Genomic DNA, 16,815 nt, shown 5'->3' with positions numbered 1-16,815 from the left:
GTGTGTATTCCCATTTTGTGTAGGAACAACAAAATGTTGTTTGACAGAGTAGAAAATGCCAACCTAAGAGGGAAAAAGTATTTGTTTCAAATTTTCAGATAAGATGGTTAGCTCATCCTAAAATAGACTACCTGAGGTGTTTCATTTGAAATTTCCTAAGTAACTGATTTTCTATTGTGCTTTTCTTTAGCTGTTAATCAAATCAAAGTGATTTTTCCAATGTCCTTGATTGATATGTGATGCAGTTCTTCAGTGCTTCCAGGATGAAGTTTTACCTTAAAGAGAAAGGAAAAAGGAGAACATCTTGATAACAGGAGCAAAAGATGTGTGTGTATATGCATGTGCGTGCACGTACATGTGAGCACACCTGTATGTGTGTGTTCACAGGCACATTCTCTACTTCAGCGAACTCAACAGTATAATCAAATACTGGGGAAAATGTTGCTTGTTATTTCACTGGTCATTCAACTTCAAAATATTATTCTGTACAGCTCCCATATTGATCAAAAGGCTGATGCTCAAACTGAAGCAGGTAAAGTTCATTCAACAAATATTAAGCGCCTACTAACTGCTGGTTTATTATAGGCACACATGGGCTGTATCAGTGACCAAAAACAGACAAAGATTATGCTCTCATGAGGTTAGATTCTAGTGGAGGGAAGGGTAAAATAGTTAAAAATAATAAATAATCATCATTGTATATTGGAAGAAGGGAAGTGCTACAGAAAAAAATGGAAAGTAAAGTATGGTAAAGAAAATCATTTGTTAGTTGGAGTTAAGGCCATTTAAATAGAAAACTCATATTTTAGTGAAAACTCAAAGAGGATGAAAAAGGGAGGCATATGGATATCTCAAGAAACAGTGGCCCAGGCAGAGAGAGCCAACCATGCAAAGGCTTTTCTGCAGAAGCATGTCCAGTGTGTTTGAGGAACAGCAAATGGGCCAGTGAAAAGGGAGTGGAGAGTGAGGGGGAAGAGCCATAGGAGAGTTATCACAGAGGTAGTGGGGTTGGAGCAGGTCCTGTTTTGTAGGGTCTTGTAGGTCACTTTAAGCCTTGTCTTTTACTGTGAAGGAAATGAGAGCCAGCAGAGTGATCTGCCTAACAAGAGGATTGCTCTGGCTGTGGTGTTGAGAACAAACTATATGTAGCACAGCGAGGGGGACCAGTTAACAGGCTTTTGCACAGACCCAGACAAGAGATAATGGCAACTCAGACCAGAGTGATGACAGTGCAGGTGGAGAGAACTGGTCGGATTCTAACTATATTTTGAATGTCAAGAAACAGAATTAACTCTCCAGTGGAATAGAGGTAGGGCATGTGAGAAAAACAGCCATCAAGGATGCCTTCAAGGTTTTCGGCTGGGCAGTTGGAATGATAAAGTTGCCATCAACTGAGATAGAGCAAGCTGCAAAAAGGGCAGCTTTGGGGGAAAACAAAGGGTGGAGTTAGATACGTTGTGTTTGAGATGGCTTCAACATCTGAGTAGAGATACTGACCACCTGGAGGCAGCAATTCAGATGTAAGACTTAATTCATGGTCACCAGCTCAGTTTAGGTAGTGAAATGCAGAGAGAGACGGAAGAGTGTTTTAGTTATCTCAGTTGCCAACTGTCAATAAAAATTACACTAAGAAATTGCTTGAGAAAGTTAAGACTGAGGGGTTTTTTTTTTTATTTTATTTTTTTGAGACGGAGTCTCGCTCTGTCGCCCAGGCTGGAGTGCAGTGGCACGATCTCCGCTCACTGCAAGCTCTGCCACCTCCCGGGTTTATACCATTCTCCTGCCTTAGCCTCCCTAGAAGCTGGGACTACAGGTGCCCGCCACCATGCCCGGCTAATTTTTTTGTATTTTCAGTAGAGACGGGGTTTCACCGTGTTCACCAGGATGGTCTCGATCTTCTGACCTCGTGATCCACCCGCCTCGGCCTCCCAAAGTGCTGGGATTACAGGCGTGAGCCACTGCGCCCGGCCAAGACAGAGGTTTTTATACCAGGTCTTCCATGTACAATCTGGGATATCCTTGATCAGTTTCTAACCTCTGCTAAATTCAGTAATCCCATTAATAAAATGGAGTATCTGAAGTCAGAGTCCTAAGAAACAGAGCTTGAGTTGGGGAATTTTGTGTGAGAGCAATTTGTTAAATGTGCTCTCAGAAAAAAGGGAGTGAAGAAAGCAGAAAGCAGTTAGGAGAAGGTGCTAAGAAAGGCCGTGTGGTTTCAGCTCAAGTCAAACTTCCACCTGATACTATGAAGAGCTCTGGAGCTAGAATTACACCTCAGAGTTGGTCCCACCTTGAGACAAGGCAACCAAGAGCATCTCTTACATACGGTCGTGATAAATACCACTGTACTGTTGTGTAAAATTTAGAGGAGTATTGTGACTGTCACCTAGTAGGCCTTTTGAACTTCCCTCACTACAGCTTTATGTCAATTCTAAATATCTGATGGGTTTCTTTCTTTCTCTCTTCATCAATGAATGATTTGCTGGACTGACTTCTAATTACATACAGTTCTGTTGCCATTCCCTTCCATTAGAATTTCATTATAGAGACAATGATTCACATATTTTAAAACACAGCCCATCTCTTCAGTAATAAAGCTACAGGTATGTTTCTCTTTAACAGGCATGGCAAAAACTAAGGCTTGCAAAGTCCTCTCTCCACCAGTGCTGAGCAAACACTTTCATTTCAGAATCAAGCATCTGCTGCATATCAAAAATATTTTGTTTTCTTGTGGGAATCCCTCCTCTCGGTAAAAAAAAAAAAAAAAAAAAAAAAAAAAAAAAGAAAAAGAAAACACAGGTAAAGAAATGGAGGAATGGATTCTAAAACCTTTTTATGTTTATTGCTGATCTGGAAACCCAAGCACCAGCCTTGATTTGTAAAATGTCATAATGCTATAGATCAACGTACTTTGCCTCTTGTCCATTTGCTGGGGCAACAGGAGAATGTTGTGTGTTCTGGTTACCTGAGCATGAGTGTATATCAGAAAGACTATTTTTCTGCCCCAATCCTTTTTTTTTTTTTCAGACAAAGTCTCCCTCTGTCGCCCAGTCTGGAGTGCAGTGGTACGATCTTGGCTCACTGCAAGCTCCCCTTCCCGAGTTCATGCCATTCTCCTGCCTCAACCTCTCAAGTAGCTGGGACTACAGGCACCCATCACCATGCCTGGCTTATTTTTGTATTTTTTTAGTAGAGACGGGGTTTCACTGTGCCCCAATCTTTGTTGTCAAAAATTATTTTAGGCCTGGTGCTGTGGCTCACACCTGTAATGCCAGAACTCAGGAGTTAGAGACCAGCTTGGGCAAAATGGTGAAACCACATCTCTACCAAAAATGCAAAAAGTTAACTTGGGCATGGTGGCACACACCTGTGGTCCTACCTACTCGGGAGGCTGAGGTGGGAGGATTACTTGAGCCTAGGAGACAGAGGTTGCAGTGAGCCAAGATCATGCTACTGCACTCCAACCTGGTTGACAGAGTCAGGCCTTTTGTCAAACAAACAAACAAAAAATCCTAAAGTCACCCTAAAGTGTGTGTCTTTGAATATCTGCAGATGGACACTTAAAATACTCACTCTCAGCCCCAAGAGGATCCTTGGTGGAGTGTGAGCCAAGCACAGCCCCAACATCCAGTCACCTCCAGCCTCATCCGTTTACCCTGAGGGCCACAGAGGTATCATTGTTTTTGCTGTGAGCCAAAGCAGCTCAAAGGAAGGAAGCACCGAGCAAGCAATCAAAGTGAAGGAGATGTGAGAGACTGGGTTGAACGTGTCTTGACCCAGTGTCTTACGTTGGTTTCTTCATCTCGAAAAATGTAAAAGTATCTACTCCTAAAATATACCCCAACAGAGAGAAGAAATGGATGCCTTGTGGCCAAAACAAGACCAGAAAAAACCCCCAGAATATCCTGGGTACAAGAACGAGGGATTGATCATGTACCCCAGTGTTATTCATTGCTATAAGATTTTTTTCTGCAATTAAGCAGAAACCAGCTCCTGAAAAGCATTGCTGAAACAACGACAACTGGAAAATTTTCTAAGCAAATCTGATAGATCAGCCTGAAGCCAGCGGACAAATTTGTGGTCCTGCCACAGCTCTAATTAGACAGAGGACCAGTTTCATAAGCACTCCTTACTGATACATGGCTGTAGACCTTAAGTCAATTTGAGCCTCTTTGTGGAGACTGCACACATTGTCTTTGTGCCCTGTAGTTCGCCTTTTGACATAAGAGCTGAATTCCACCTCATTTTAATACTAAAACCCACCCCAAAGTGAGCACAGGGTGTATATAACATATATGTTTACCCAGTGAACAAGTAAGTGCCTGATTTTCCCAGTGAATATTCATAGAATTTCTGTAACACTGCTCAGTATGTATGTAAGACTGACCCATAAGTGAAACTAAGGAGTTAATTTGATCAGGTCTGTGTAGCCTGCTTGTTTGTGGTTGCTTGCTTTTTAATATCTTTTTAAAATTCCTTTCTCCATGAAGCTGAAGGCTGCAGTAGCTGAAGGCCTTCCTGCTGAACACAGCAACTTAACCTTCACTGGCTACGTCATAGATAACATGTATAGGTCACCATGGTAACTGTCACTTCAGTTGTTATTTAGGAACTTGGGCCAGCTCCTGTCCAGTTCAAACCACTTGAAGCCATGGATCCTTCAACTGGGCCTGCGCAAGTGCCTGAAAGGTGGCCTTTTGACATGAGAAGGCCAAAAGCTTCACCCTCAGATCATGCTAACTTCTGCATTTTCTATACGTATGTCCTGTGAGATGCCGTCAACCTCGACTACGCTTGTGAAAAATAAACCTGTTATGTCATTTTTCCGCACTGCCAATCACTCTCCCCATGCCTCAGGCCTCCACACTTCCATAACTCCATAAAGGCTCCACTCTGAGCCTTACTTTCAGAGAACCTCAGCTTCAGTACATATCCTCCTTACATGGACTGCTAGATTGAATTTTCAAAAGAAAGAGTCTCATTGTTGCAGCCTGAGTTTGGGTTAAGGGTAGAGGAGCATGCCAAAGGGTGAGCAAACAGCTATTATCAGGGAAAGAAAGGGGGAAGAGATGCTATGTTTAGGTATCATTTGAAGCACCACTGTTCATGCAAGAATACAAGCCAATAAAATATTACCTATCCTCAAGAAGATTTTAGACTGACAGAAAGCAACCATGCATACAACACATAGATGTAAAATATTCATCATTGCAAAAGAATCTCCAGTTCTCCACCCTTCTCTGAACCACGTTAATTGTTATGTGGTTTTGCAATTCCTCCCACTAAGAAGTAGAACCCATTTCTTACTCCTTGCACCTGGTCTGCCTTGTGATTTACTTCAACTAACAGAAGGTAGAAGTTTCAAGCCCAGGCCTCCAGCAGCTTTGCACACTTAGGCTCTCTATCAGAAGCCTGCCCAGTTGTCTTGTGAGCAAGCCCAGCCTAACCTGTTAGGCCACAGAGACCACACGGAAGGCAGCCCACTTGCCTCCTGACTATTCTAAACAACCTAAAACCTGTTGAGTCCCAAACCATGTGAGAGAGCCCCAAATAAGGATCAGAACCAGCTCCAAATCTGCAGCTGACATCAAACACATCTGCAAGCCCTGATGAGAGAGAACCACCTAGCTGATCTACAGTGTCATGAGCAATGATTCATTTTTATTATTTTAAGCCACTGAGTTTGGGGTGTTTGTTATGCTGTGGTAGCTAATTGATACAATATGTTTATGTAGTTGAAATCCAGGAGGGTATTAGATGGCAATTTGAAAGAGGATGAACTAAATTTTACAGGAATTCAGAGAAAGAGTTGGATTCTGGATGAGAAAAACAGGAATTAACATTACCTTTCTCATCCTCCTCTCATAAAGGAATGAAATTTAGCTTTGAAAGTTAAGTGGAATTTCCTCAGGTAAAAATAAAAGGAGAGCATAACATCTTTATTTTTAATGAATATTTCTTCATTTGAAGTTTGCAATGATTTTCTTACATACTTCATGTGTTAAAGATTTATTACCTTCCTCTGTGACTAAGAAGAAATTATATAAATACATAAATTTCTCCCTCTCACATGCCAGCGATCAACACCACAGTTACAGTTTTGGAAAGGCAATTACATCTACAGTGAACAGAATAACAGTCTACAGCAAACATGTACAATTACCCCAGCACCTGTTGGATGAAAACACACATATTTTATTCATAAAGGTCAACTAATTAGCAAAACTGAATTTTTACACGACAAAATGTAAAAGCCAATTATTCTAAGTGGTAGAAGGCTAATTGTTACGTATTTAACATATTGAGTTATCAGAAGGGAGGAAGGAAGGAAGGAAGGAAGGAAGGAAGGAAGGAAGGAAGGAAGGAAGGAAGGAAAAGTATCTGAGAGAGTAAATTTAAATTAATTTAGAAAGTTTATTTTGCCAAAGTTAAGAATGCACTAGTAACATACTTCAGGAGGTCCTGACAACATGTGCCCAAGTTGGTTGGGGTTTAGTTTGCTTTTATACATTTTAGGGAGATTTCATGCATCAATTAATACATGTAAGATATACAGTGGTTCGATCTGGAAAGGCGGGACAACTCGAAGAGGGGACTTCCAAGTCATAGATAGATTTAAAGATTTTCTGATTAGTAATTGGTTGAAAGAGCTAAGTTATTATCTAAAGATCTGGAATAAATAGAAAGGAATGTCTGGTTTATGAAGAAGGGGTTGTGGAGATCAAAGTTTTATCATGCAGATGAAGCCTCCAAGTGGCAGGCTTCAGAGAGAATAGACTGTAAATGTTTCTTATCAGACTTAAGGTCTGTATTCATGTTAATGCTGGTCGACTTTTCCTGAATTCCAAAAGGGAGGAGGGTATAATGTGACATATCCAACATCCCCTTCCCATCGTGGCCTGAACTAGTTTTTCAGGTTAACTTTGGAATGCCCTTGACTGAGAGAAGGGGTCTGTTCAGATGGTTGGGTGGCTTAGAATTGTATTTTTGGTTTCTGGAAAGAAGGAAGGAAGCGAGGGAGGGAGGGCTGGAGGGAAAGAAAGCTTTACAATATTGTTAATCTCCAGCAGGGTTACAATGATGATCACCTTTACTGGTCCATGATCAATTATTAAAGCTCTATTAAAACTCAAATTCTAATAATATTGTGAATAATGAGCTATAGGATAAGAATGTTTTTCAAACAAAACACATAGAAATGAAAGTAATTACTGGTATAAGAAACATGATAGAATGGCTATCAGCAAACAAATAAAGGAGAAAATTCTGGAGTGCAATTACAATAAAATAAGCAAATGAACAGGTAAACTCCTTTTCTATTTTTCCCAGATGCAATCACATTCTCCTCATAGAATTAGAACCCCCCCCCCCCCCACACACACACACACCCCTCTTCCAATTGGGCAGCAAGAAGTTATATCAGAGCAATGTTTAAAAGCGATATGTTCTTACATTAAAAAGAAACCAGAGGATTTCTTCTCAAACTCATATGCAAAATTATAATGGTCTTAACTTCACAAAATGCAGTTCTGATTGAGTCACTCCACTGATTTAAAATCTTCAGTGGTTTCCTGTTACTTATAGAATTAAAATTAAAGTCCTAGGTCAGCCTCCCTAAAAGCAGAATGTGAGACAGGGATTCTTGTGTGTGTGATTTAGCGAGGCGTGCTCTCAGATGAGAGGGATTGAGGGAAGCAGGAAGAACAGGTAGAAGAGGCCAAGCTAAGGTATGGAATCAGCTGAAGTCTAGGCTCTGCCTCATCCCATGAGAAGCTACAGAGCATAAACAGCACAGGCCTCATCTTGAAGCATGCCACAGGCTTTCATCTCCTCCAGATCAGTCAGCTATTGGTTGCAGATTACCCCCAGGAGGTGAGGGCTCTATCCTCTCAGGCAGTTCTGGGTAAGGTGGCTCTTACAGACCAAGGGGAATTCTCCGGAGGAGGAGGCAGCCATGAGCCAACTCCCAGAGCAGCTAGAGGGAGAACACACTGGCCAGGCAAAGGGGACCTGGGTGGGCACCAACAGCATCTTCTATAGTTTTATAATCCAGCCCCAAATATCGGGCTGTCCCTCACTCCTGCTCTTCTTTCCAAGTGAGACAGAGTAGGAGCAAGGCTTGGCTTCAGCTCACCCCCGCCTAGAGCATTTTTTTTACGCATTTCCACTGGTCACAAAACCCACACCACTACTTCACTGACGCCACAGCCATTAACAGTCATACAAAGAAAATAGCCATTCTATATTGTTCTTCTGTACTTGCGTAGTGTTTAACCATGCCTTTTACTCGAAGAATTCCAGAAATGAGTCTTAAGAGATCCTCAATTGAACAAAGGTTGTGGAGTGTCCCATCTTGGGAAGGAATGCTGAACAACTGGTTTACAGCCTTGCTGCTGCAGGCAAGACACCATGTGGCCCATCACTAAAGATAACCATCGCAACCAGATGTGCTGCCCTCATACCCTACCCCACACATGCTTTGCCCAGCCCAGTCTGCATACCTAAACTCTGATGTCAATTCCCGTGCTTTTCCTGATAAAAAAAAAAAAAATCTCTACCTGCTGACTCTTCAGGGAGCCAGCCTGAAAATCCTTATGTCTCTGCTGTCTCCCTTGTCCCACAAGAGAGACCTATGTGGGAAATCTACTAGGCCCCCGTTGTTTATATCCATTACATTGGGAGCGTAAGACCCTTTGGTCTGTAACACAAGCCCTCTATCAGTGGTCAGTGGTCAGTGAACAGCACACACACTTTCACAGTGCTGACTTTGCAGAGTCTGTTCCCTCAGGTTGGACTCCCCATTCTTCTTTCTCTCTTTGAAAGCTCTACTTTATTCTCTACAACCAAGCCCAATTGTTGCCCTCTCACTCAAGTCTCCTTTGATCCCTGGAAAGGATCAATTACTCATTTTTTTCCTATGGTTTCAAGGCCTTTTATATAATCCACTCTTATGGTACAGACATCATTTTAGATATGTTAAATAAGTTGACTTCCTGGCTAGATTATCAGTTCCATGAGGACAGGGATTACATGTGGCTTTTTTTCCCCTATCCCCAGCATTTACAACAGTGCCTGGAGTACAGTAGATGCCCTGTGACTGATTGATGAATAAATCAATGTCTACATGAGAACAATGTTCTTCTTTGTGGAAGAACAAAGTAATTCATTCAGATTTTGCTTTCTATTTAAACTAAAGAATCCTGCTGAGCTGTGTCCCTGAAATAGCCTGTGTAAGCACTCAGTTTACTCATAACCTGGGAGGCTTTTAGCTAAAATGTGCGTTGTCCACATCAGTGGCATAGGGCATGCACACAATTAAAAGAGGACAATAAAAGGTCCTTGTTCAAGCAAATGCTGATTCAATTATTGGGTCTCCCTGGCATTAGCCACTGGATTGAATTATCTCCAAGAGCAAAAACTGGAAAGCAAGGGGTGAAAAGAAGGCACTGACATTTAAGCACACAGGTCAGACTCACCTTGACCTCCCATCTTTTTGGATATAGTCATCATATAGAATGTGATGGTCTTCTCATCAACTTTTGGACCAGCTCTCCCCACTTATGCCCCTTCCATCCAATATAAAAGAGACCTAAAAGTTCTGATAACTTTTATCGAAATATAATCTACATACCGACAGTGCAAGAATTATAATGGATTTATAAGAAAATTATAGATTAATTTTTTTAAGTGAGCACACCCATATAAGTAACACCTTATCAGTAAGTAGAACATTAAGCAGCCCAGGAACTTGCTTTATTTCCTTCTTATCACTTCTCTCCCAAGCGCTACCAGAATCTAGTGTCTAACATCATTCAGCTGATTAGGGAATAAGGAGACTCATACAAGGGTGATTTTTTTTTCATCTTAGAACTTGTATTATTTTAAATTGACAAATCATAATTGTACACATTTATGGAGTTCAATGTGATATTTTCACAAATGTTTACAATAACGTGATTCAATCAAGCTAATTAACATATCGATTGTCTCACTTGACATTTTTTGGGGTGATACATATGAAATTTACTCTCTTGGTTCTTTTGAAATTTACAATACATTATTATTGACTATAGTCAAACAAAAACCCCAAAACATAACAAAATGTTGAGACTCCTAAGGATAATAAGGTATGGAGAATGCAACGGAAGGCTTCTCTCAGGTGGACAAGCCACCTAGCAATCCTGTGAAGTGTCATGGAAACATGTGGTGATATCTTTAGTAGATGATGGATGCCTGCTTTTTTTGGTTTACGCTGTGACGTGAGTGTGTGTGTGTGTGTGTGTGTATGTGTGTGTTCTAACCATATATTAAGAGAACAGAAATTTTTATTATCTGTGTCTTTATTTGAAAACCACTTGGCAACAAAACCTCTGGGGAAACGCTGCTCCATCTTTCAAAAGCAAATCTCCATTTTTACACATAGAAAAGAGATTTTGTATGTGTGTGTGTGATTTGGTTTTCAATGGGAGCTCTCTAAGGCCCCTTCCTTATTTCAAGTTTTAAAATGCTATGATTCTACATATCATCAAATATAATAGAAAAGTTCAAGATTAATATATCTTACAAAAATTGCCTTCCTGTAGATTACGCCCTTCAGCTATCATTTTAAATTGTAATTTGCAATTTTGAAATTCTCCCATAAAAGAAGATGCTTTCTTTAGTCAAAATAGAAGTAACTTAATTTTTATTGTCCGGCTAAATCGATCCACTTTTCTTTTCTTTTGTTTGATGGACTTGTCATGAAATTGTAGAGGTGCACTGTTTTCTAAGGAAATGAATATATTCTTTGGGTCTCAGTGAGTGGCTCTAAAATGCAATTATGATAAAATAGCTATAATTCTTTTATAGTTTTATTCTTGAATCCAGTTTTTAAGGGACAGTAAGTATTAATTAGTTCCAGTGGCCTTAAATGCAACTAAACATATATTTTGGAGTGTGTAATAAGTATGATACACTGGAGACACTGAGATAAGGTAAGAAGGCACAGGGTCTCTTCCCTTAAAGAGTTCACAGAGGAGTAGGATTGGGGAAAATAAGGGGACTGGAGGGGTCACTTTTTTTTTTTTTTTTGAGACGGAGTCTCGCTCTGTCGCCCAGGCTGGAGTGCAGTGGCCGGATCTCAGCTCTCTGCAAGCTCCGCCTCCCGGGTTTACGCCATTCTCCTGCCTCAGCCTCCTGAGTAGCTGGGATTACAGGCGCCAGCCACCGGGACCAGCTAGTTTTTTGTATTTTTTTTTTTTTTTTTTTTTTTTTGAGACGGAGTCTAGCTCTGTTGCCCAGGCTGGAGTGCAGTGGCCGGATCTCAGCTCACTGCAAGCCCCGCCTCCCGGGTTCATGCCATTCTCCTGCCTCAGCCTCCCGAGTAGCTGGGAGTACAGGCGCCCGCCACCTCGCCCGGCTAATTTTTTTTGTATTTTAGTAGAGACGGGGTTTCACCGTGTTAGCCAGGATGAGTAGAAACAGGGTTTCACCATGTTAGGTTTCACCAGGATGGTCTCGATCTCCTGACCTCGTGATCCGCCCGTCTCGGCCTCCCAAAGTGCTGGGATTACAGGCTTGAGCCACCGCGCCCAGCCGGCGTCATCTTAAGATAGATTAAATGAGTACTTTGGAGATTGCATAAGTTGCTTGCTGCATGCCTCTTAGTTCAATATCAGTGCTCGAGAACTACATTGAAAGAATGGATGGCCTAGTGGTAGACACCTGGGGACAACTTTGTTTCATCCTTATCTTTAGTGAGTTCTAGAAAACTTGGAAACTGTGTGCCTTTCATCTGCACTTTTCTCAGATCACCTCTCCTTCCTGGATGGATGTGAAAGTCATACGGAATTAAAAGGCCAAAACTCTTCCTGTGATACTGCAAAGTCCTTGTAAAAATACTTTTAAGTGGTATTTAAATGGTGACTTTAAAGGTAACAAAACTATGTATGATTGAAGGAAGACAGATAGAAAACAGGTCAATGTAAATCGTATGCAAAAAAAAAAAATTAAATGGAGAAGAGAAAGGCATTTAAACACAGTTCACATCATTCATTTTAAAATTCATCCAAGGGTAGTTAAAACAGCTTGGGAATCTCTGTGGTTAATCTCTTGAAACGATATCTTGAAATTTGAAGCTTACCTTGAAACAATAGCTACTGATACACAGCAGACTGAAGGACAATGACAAAATACCGTAAGGCACACAAAATAGCCACATCCAAATCTGATAATTATTGCTACGTACCCATATGAATATCCTCAGGCTGCCATAACAAAATACCACAGACCAGGTTAAACACTGACATTTATTTTTTGACAGTCTGGAGACTGGAAGTCCAAGTTCAAGGTGCCAGTACTGTTGGTTTTTGGTAAGGGCTATTTTCCTGGCTTGCAAAGAGCCATTTTCTCATTGTGTCCTCATATGGTCTTACCTCTGTGCATGCACAGAGAGAGGAAGAGAGAGAGAGAACGCTGATATTTATTCTTTTATTTATTCGGACACCAGCCCTATTGGATTAGGGCATCACCTTTCTTACCTCATTTAACCTTAATTATCTCCTTACAGGGCCTGTCTCCAAATACATCACATTATGGGTTAGGACTTCAACATATGAATTTACAGAAGACAGGACTCAGTTTATTAACAGTAGACCTCACTATCATTCTCAATCTTAAAGTTCTAACATCTTAGAAAATCAACTTTATAAATTAGCTAAGGTGTCTGGGTCCAGATCCTTGAGAAAGAAAATTTTCAATAAAAATCGTTAATCCAAAAAATTAGCCCCTCTCATGTATCAGCATGATCTTGATTGGAATGGGAATGTCCTGCTGGCTAATTTGTTGAGCAACTCTGCACTTATTCTATCTGGCAGGAATTGGTTTAATTTATATTTAAACATAATTGGCTTCCGCTGTCTTCTCCTCTTGCTTCTCCTCCTCCTCCTCTTCATCCTCCTTTTTCTTCTTCATCAAATCCACAAGTTTCACCCAAATTGTTTCAACACTGACCATCTTTTCACTGGAACAATTTCAACTTCAATAATGTTTTCTCTCTAAAATGAAGCATCATATAGGCAATTATCAGCATTTCAGGTTTTGAAAGCAACTTTCTTTCCCCAACTTGGGTAAATGAACAGGAAGTAGCTGTCACTTCAGCTACCATACTGTAAATTATTACATGAATAGCCTTATGAATCAAGTTTCTTTTGCACTCTTTTTGCCCTTTGAATGCAGGCATTTTTTTTTTTCTCATTCTCCCAGGTTGCTCATTGTGATTGTGTAGGACCCAGTAACATGCTAACAGTAGAAATGCCTTTTATCATTTATTAATATTTGCCTTTTTCTTTGAAGTTTGTTGTTGTTTCTGTATTGGCCTTTTCTACTTACTCAAAAGTAGTATTCAGACATTTTGAAGGTGTCAATAAGAAATATGCTTCTACAGATGGCATGAGACAGGGTGAACTGAAATGAGAATTTTATTTTGGATGAAGATCTGAGTTCCAATTTTGATTCTACCAAATACTATGTGTGTGTTCTTGGATAAGTTGCTCCACTTTTTTTTGCCTTACTTTTTAATCTGTTAAACGGAGAGAGTGAAAACAACCTCAAAGAATAGCTTTAAGCACCATAGACAACAATATATTGCATTGCTGGGCATGTGGGGGTACTTAATAAATGGAGACTGTTACAATGTCTTCAATCTTCATTAGTTTACAGACATTAAAGCAATCATATTCACTGTAATTTTCCTGACTGGAGCATAACACCGAGGGGGCAAAGGGAGGTCCTCAAGTCCCTTCCTTAAGCTTCACACAATTATTTCCAGGATTCCTAAGGGGTAGGTCTCAAACTCACACATCACTCATTTTGGTTTTTGATAATCCTCCTAGCTGAGGGCCTCTACCTGAGAGCAGCTGCTGCCTTGTCCATTGCAATTCAGTGCCAACTCTGCTACGGGGAGGGCGAATGTCAAAGATGAACAACACAGGGCTCTAGTTAAAGTGGTAAAGGCAGATTTTAATCAATAATAAGAGATGCAATAAAGAAAAGAGTGCAGCATATACTGAACTCAACTTCCATTTGTTCAGATGTGAATGTATGTTTTAAAGAGAGAATAAGGGAATACGGAGGGGGGAAATGGTGGTGGAGGGGAGTAGTAGAGTCAGAGAAGTGAACAATTACAAAAGGTTAGTCAGTTTAAATGCCATTAGGCCAGCGGTGTCTGCCAGCTGGCAATTAATCAAAGTTAGGATTCTATCTTCCCACTGAGACTGGAAGTCAGAGGCCCTATCCTCGGGTGTCTGCCACAACAAACAGTGAATCTTCTTTAGCAGCCTTGAGTTTTCTCAGGCAGGCACTTTAAAGAGGGGTAGCGTCATTTAGGAGTGTGGCCTTAGCTGTTAGAAACTGTGCTAGTGTTTGCTCCAATTTATAAGCCAAGGTTAGACCTAGTTGAGAGGAAAGCTCAAAAGAGCTCGGCTAGAGTTTGGTAAAGGAATCTTCGTTTGGGTCGTCCTCCTTGAGCTTCCAAGGCTTCAAACCCTGGAGCCACTCAGCATTCCCTGGAGCCTCCGCAGCCTGCAGATGGAGGCCATGCTTTGTTCCCAAACCTGGGCCCCTGAACACCTGTGCAGGGTATCTGAGTCAAGAGAATGCCTTGACCTGCCCCTTCTCTCTAGGCATCCTTGCAAAAAGCCACTTTTTTGCTTCTCTCCAATCAAAAATAAAATACAAATCCATCATGAAAATTGGCATCTGGCAGCATGGCCCCTGATTTTGTCAAACTTGCCTCTTCATGTCCAAATGCCAGTTTCAGCCTAAAGTGGGTCTTCCATTTCATTGATAAATAGAGGCACCCAGCCTTCTCTTATTTACTCTTTAAGACTGCTAGATCTTTTCCCCAGAGATTTTAGGTCAATTGGTCATAGATTATCAAGAGCTGCTGTTATTTTAGGTAATTTTTATTCTTTGAAAAATTAGAATATTTGCTTTCTACATTCTTCTCCAGGACACGGATAGCCACCTCCCACAAGAGTCTCTCCCCACAGGATTCACTAGTCCGATTCACACTTTTCTATTCTATGTAGACTGGGAGGTTGTTTTCCAATTAGAAGATGTAGGTAAAATGTCAATGTCAGGAAGCTCCCAGTTTCCTCCTATATATCTCACTTAGAATCAGAATATGCTCTCATTAGCAGCTTGGCTATGAACAGCCACAGTCCCCAGAAGTACAGCTTACAAACCAAAATGGAAAGGATATTTTTTTCTACTCAGTTAAGGGTAAAATAACTTTCTTTTTTTTTTTTTTTTTTTTTTACTTAGAAATGTTAAATTGAAGAAGGAAGGGACCCTAAGTATGAGTTAATATCTTGGTTATTAGGCTGTTCGTCTCCATTCACTGTTTAGAACTAGCCCTCCTTTTATTCCCAGGTTTGGGTAGAATCTATTTGTCTGCAGCATGTTACCTTAGAGTTTAAAGCCCTCTGCACGGCTGTACTTCCTGTGTTAAATCTGTGAAAATACATTTTAAATGCTTTTCTCAGCTATCAATGGCTTTATAGCATTGTAGCTTCAAATAGTCTATTCACTGTGCTCCAAATGGAAGCAGAAGAGAGAAGCCACTCTTGGGGAGGATAAAAGAAAAGGATAATAATAGCTAACACTCATAACTTACATGCTTCTCATATTTACCTATATATGCCCAAAACTCTTCTAAGCACTTTATATTCATCAAGCCATTTATTAAGTAAACTAAGCACAAGGATTAACAGCATGAGTATTTTACTCTGAGATAGCTGAGTTCAGATTTTCTAGCTGAAACAGTGGAATGAGGACCTTGGCAAACCCTCTTCCCTATAAAATAATAAAAATACAAGCAAAAAAAAAAAATCACATATAATCATTTCTTTAAAACAGTGAGTCTGTGTCATTTTCACTTGGGACAATTCCCATCCCACCTCCAATCCCAGCTCAGTGGCCAGGTGACTATAAAATGCCCGCAGCCAGGCAGCCAACAGAGAAAACTGACCTCTTTGGAGCTCCATTAAAAGCTGCATCTCCAGAGGATAGTCAATATGCTGATCAAATTAGCTGCTCTCCAGTAAATCCCCATTCTAAGGCAGGTTGTTTTTTCTATTTGATTTGACTTGAATCTCAAATCAGATGAAAAAAAAAAGTCCTATCCTGAGGGCATGAATGAAAGCAATAGCAATCTACTGGTAACACTGTCACATAACAGCTGCCTAAGGCTGTAATTTCATTGGGGCAAACAGAACCCTGGACGAAAATTTGAAAGGATGACTTAAAGAACTAGATGACCATAGGGAACTTTGAAAAGCTCTGACGTATTTCTGAGACTCTAGAAGGGCTGTGTGCATGTGCAGGGTTACACACATGAGTAGGGCATGCCCAAGAAAGACCTGGGAAAGGTGAAAGCTCCAAACACTCAGCTCTTATTGACTGACCTTGAAGCCTGCGTAAGCTGGAAGTGAAAGCTAAATCCGACTCCTTTGCTGCCTGAAGTTTGAAGGTGTGCCTTTGCACAGAGATCTCCATGACTCGAGGCAATTAAGGAAACCTGACAGATGAGTGGCTAATCCCTAAGTGTACTGACCCAGGAGTGAACTCTAGGTACCAGTCTTAAAACTGAAAATAACACTTAAATAAAATAATAAAAAAATTAAAATTAAATAAAATGTCAATAAGGAACTCATTGGCTGCATACTGCAGGAAATATAGAATCTAGAGGATTAGTCTAGGAAAGCTGATGACAAGTAAGTAACAACAACAACATGCAAAGTAGAAACAACCATTTTGTTAAATGGGGTGAGGGGC

The 16,815-nt window shown here is 40.6% G+C and overlaps 1 long non-coding RNA gene across 1 annotated transcript; it reads right to left on the bottom strand.

The window, feature by feature from the left end:
• Positions 1-12,454: 12,454 nt before the first annotated feature.
• Positions 12,455-16,311, bottom strand: LOC144332245 (uncharacterized). The gene is made up of 2 exons (XR_013400146.1): positions 16,010-16,311; positions 12,455-13,034 (listed from the first exon to the last, which is right to left on the bottom strand). It is a non-coding gene; the product is annotated as an uncharacterized LOC144332245 (long non-coding RNA).
• Positions 16,312-16,815: the final 504 nt, after the last annotated feature.

The sequence above is a fragment of the Macaca mulatta genome, chromosome 10, assembly GCF_049350105.2.
Source record: "Macaca mulatta isolate MMU2019108-1 chromosome 10, T2T-MMU8v2.0, whole genome shotgun sequence".
In the NCBI taxonomy this organism is placed as follows: Eukaryota; Metazoa; Chordata; class Mammalia; order Primates; family Cercopithecidae; genus Macaca; species Macaca mulatta.
The sequence above is the reverse complement of the archived record's forward strand: the minus strand, read 5'-3'. Positions and strand labels throughout refer to the sequence as shown.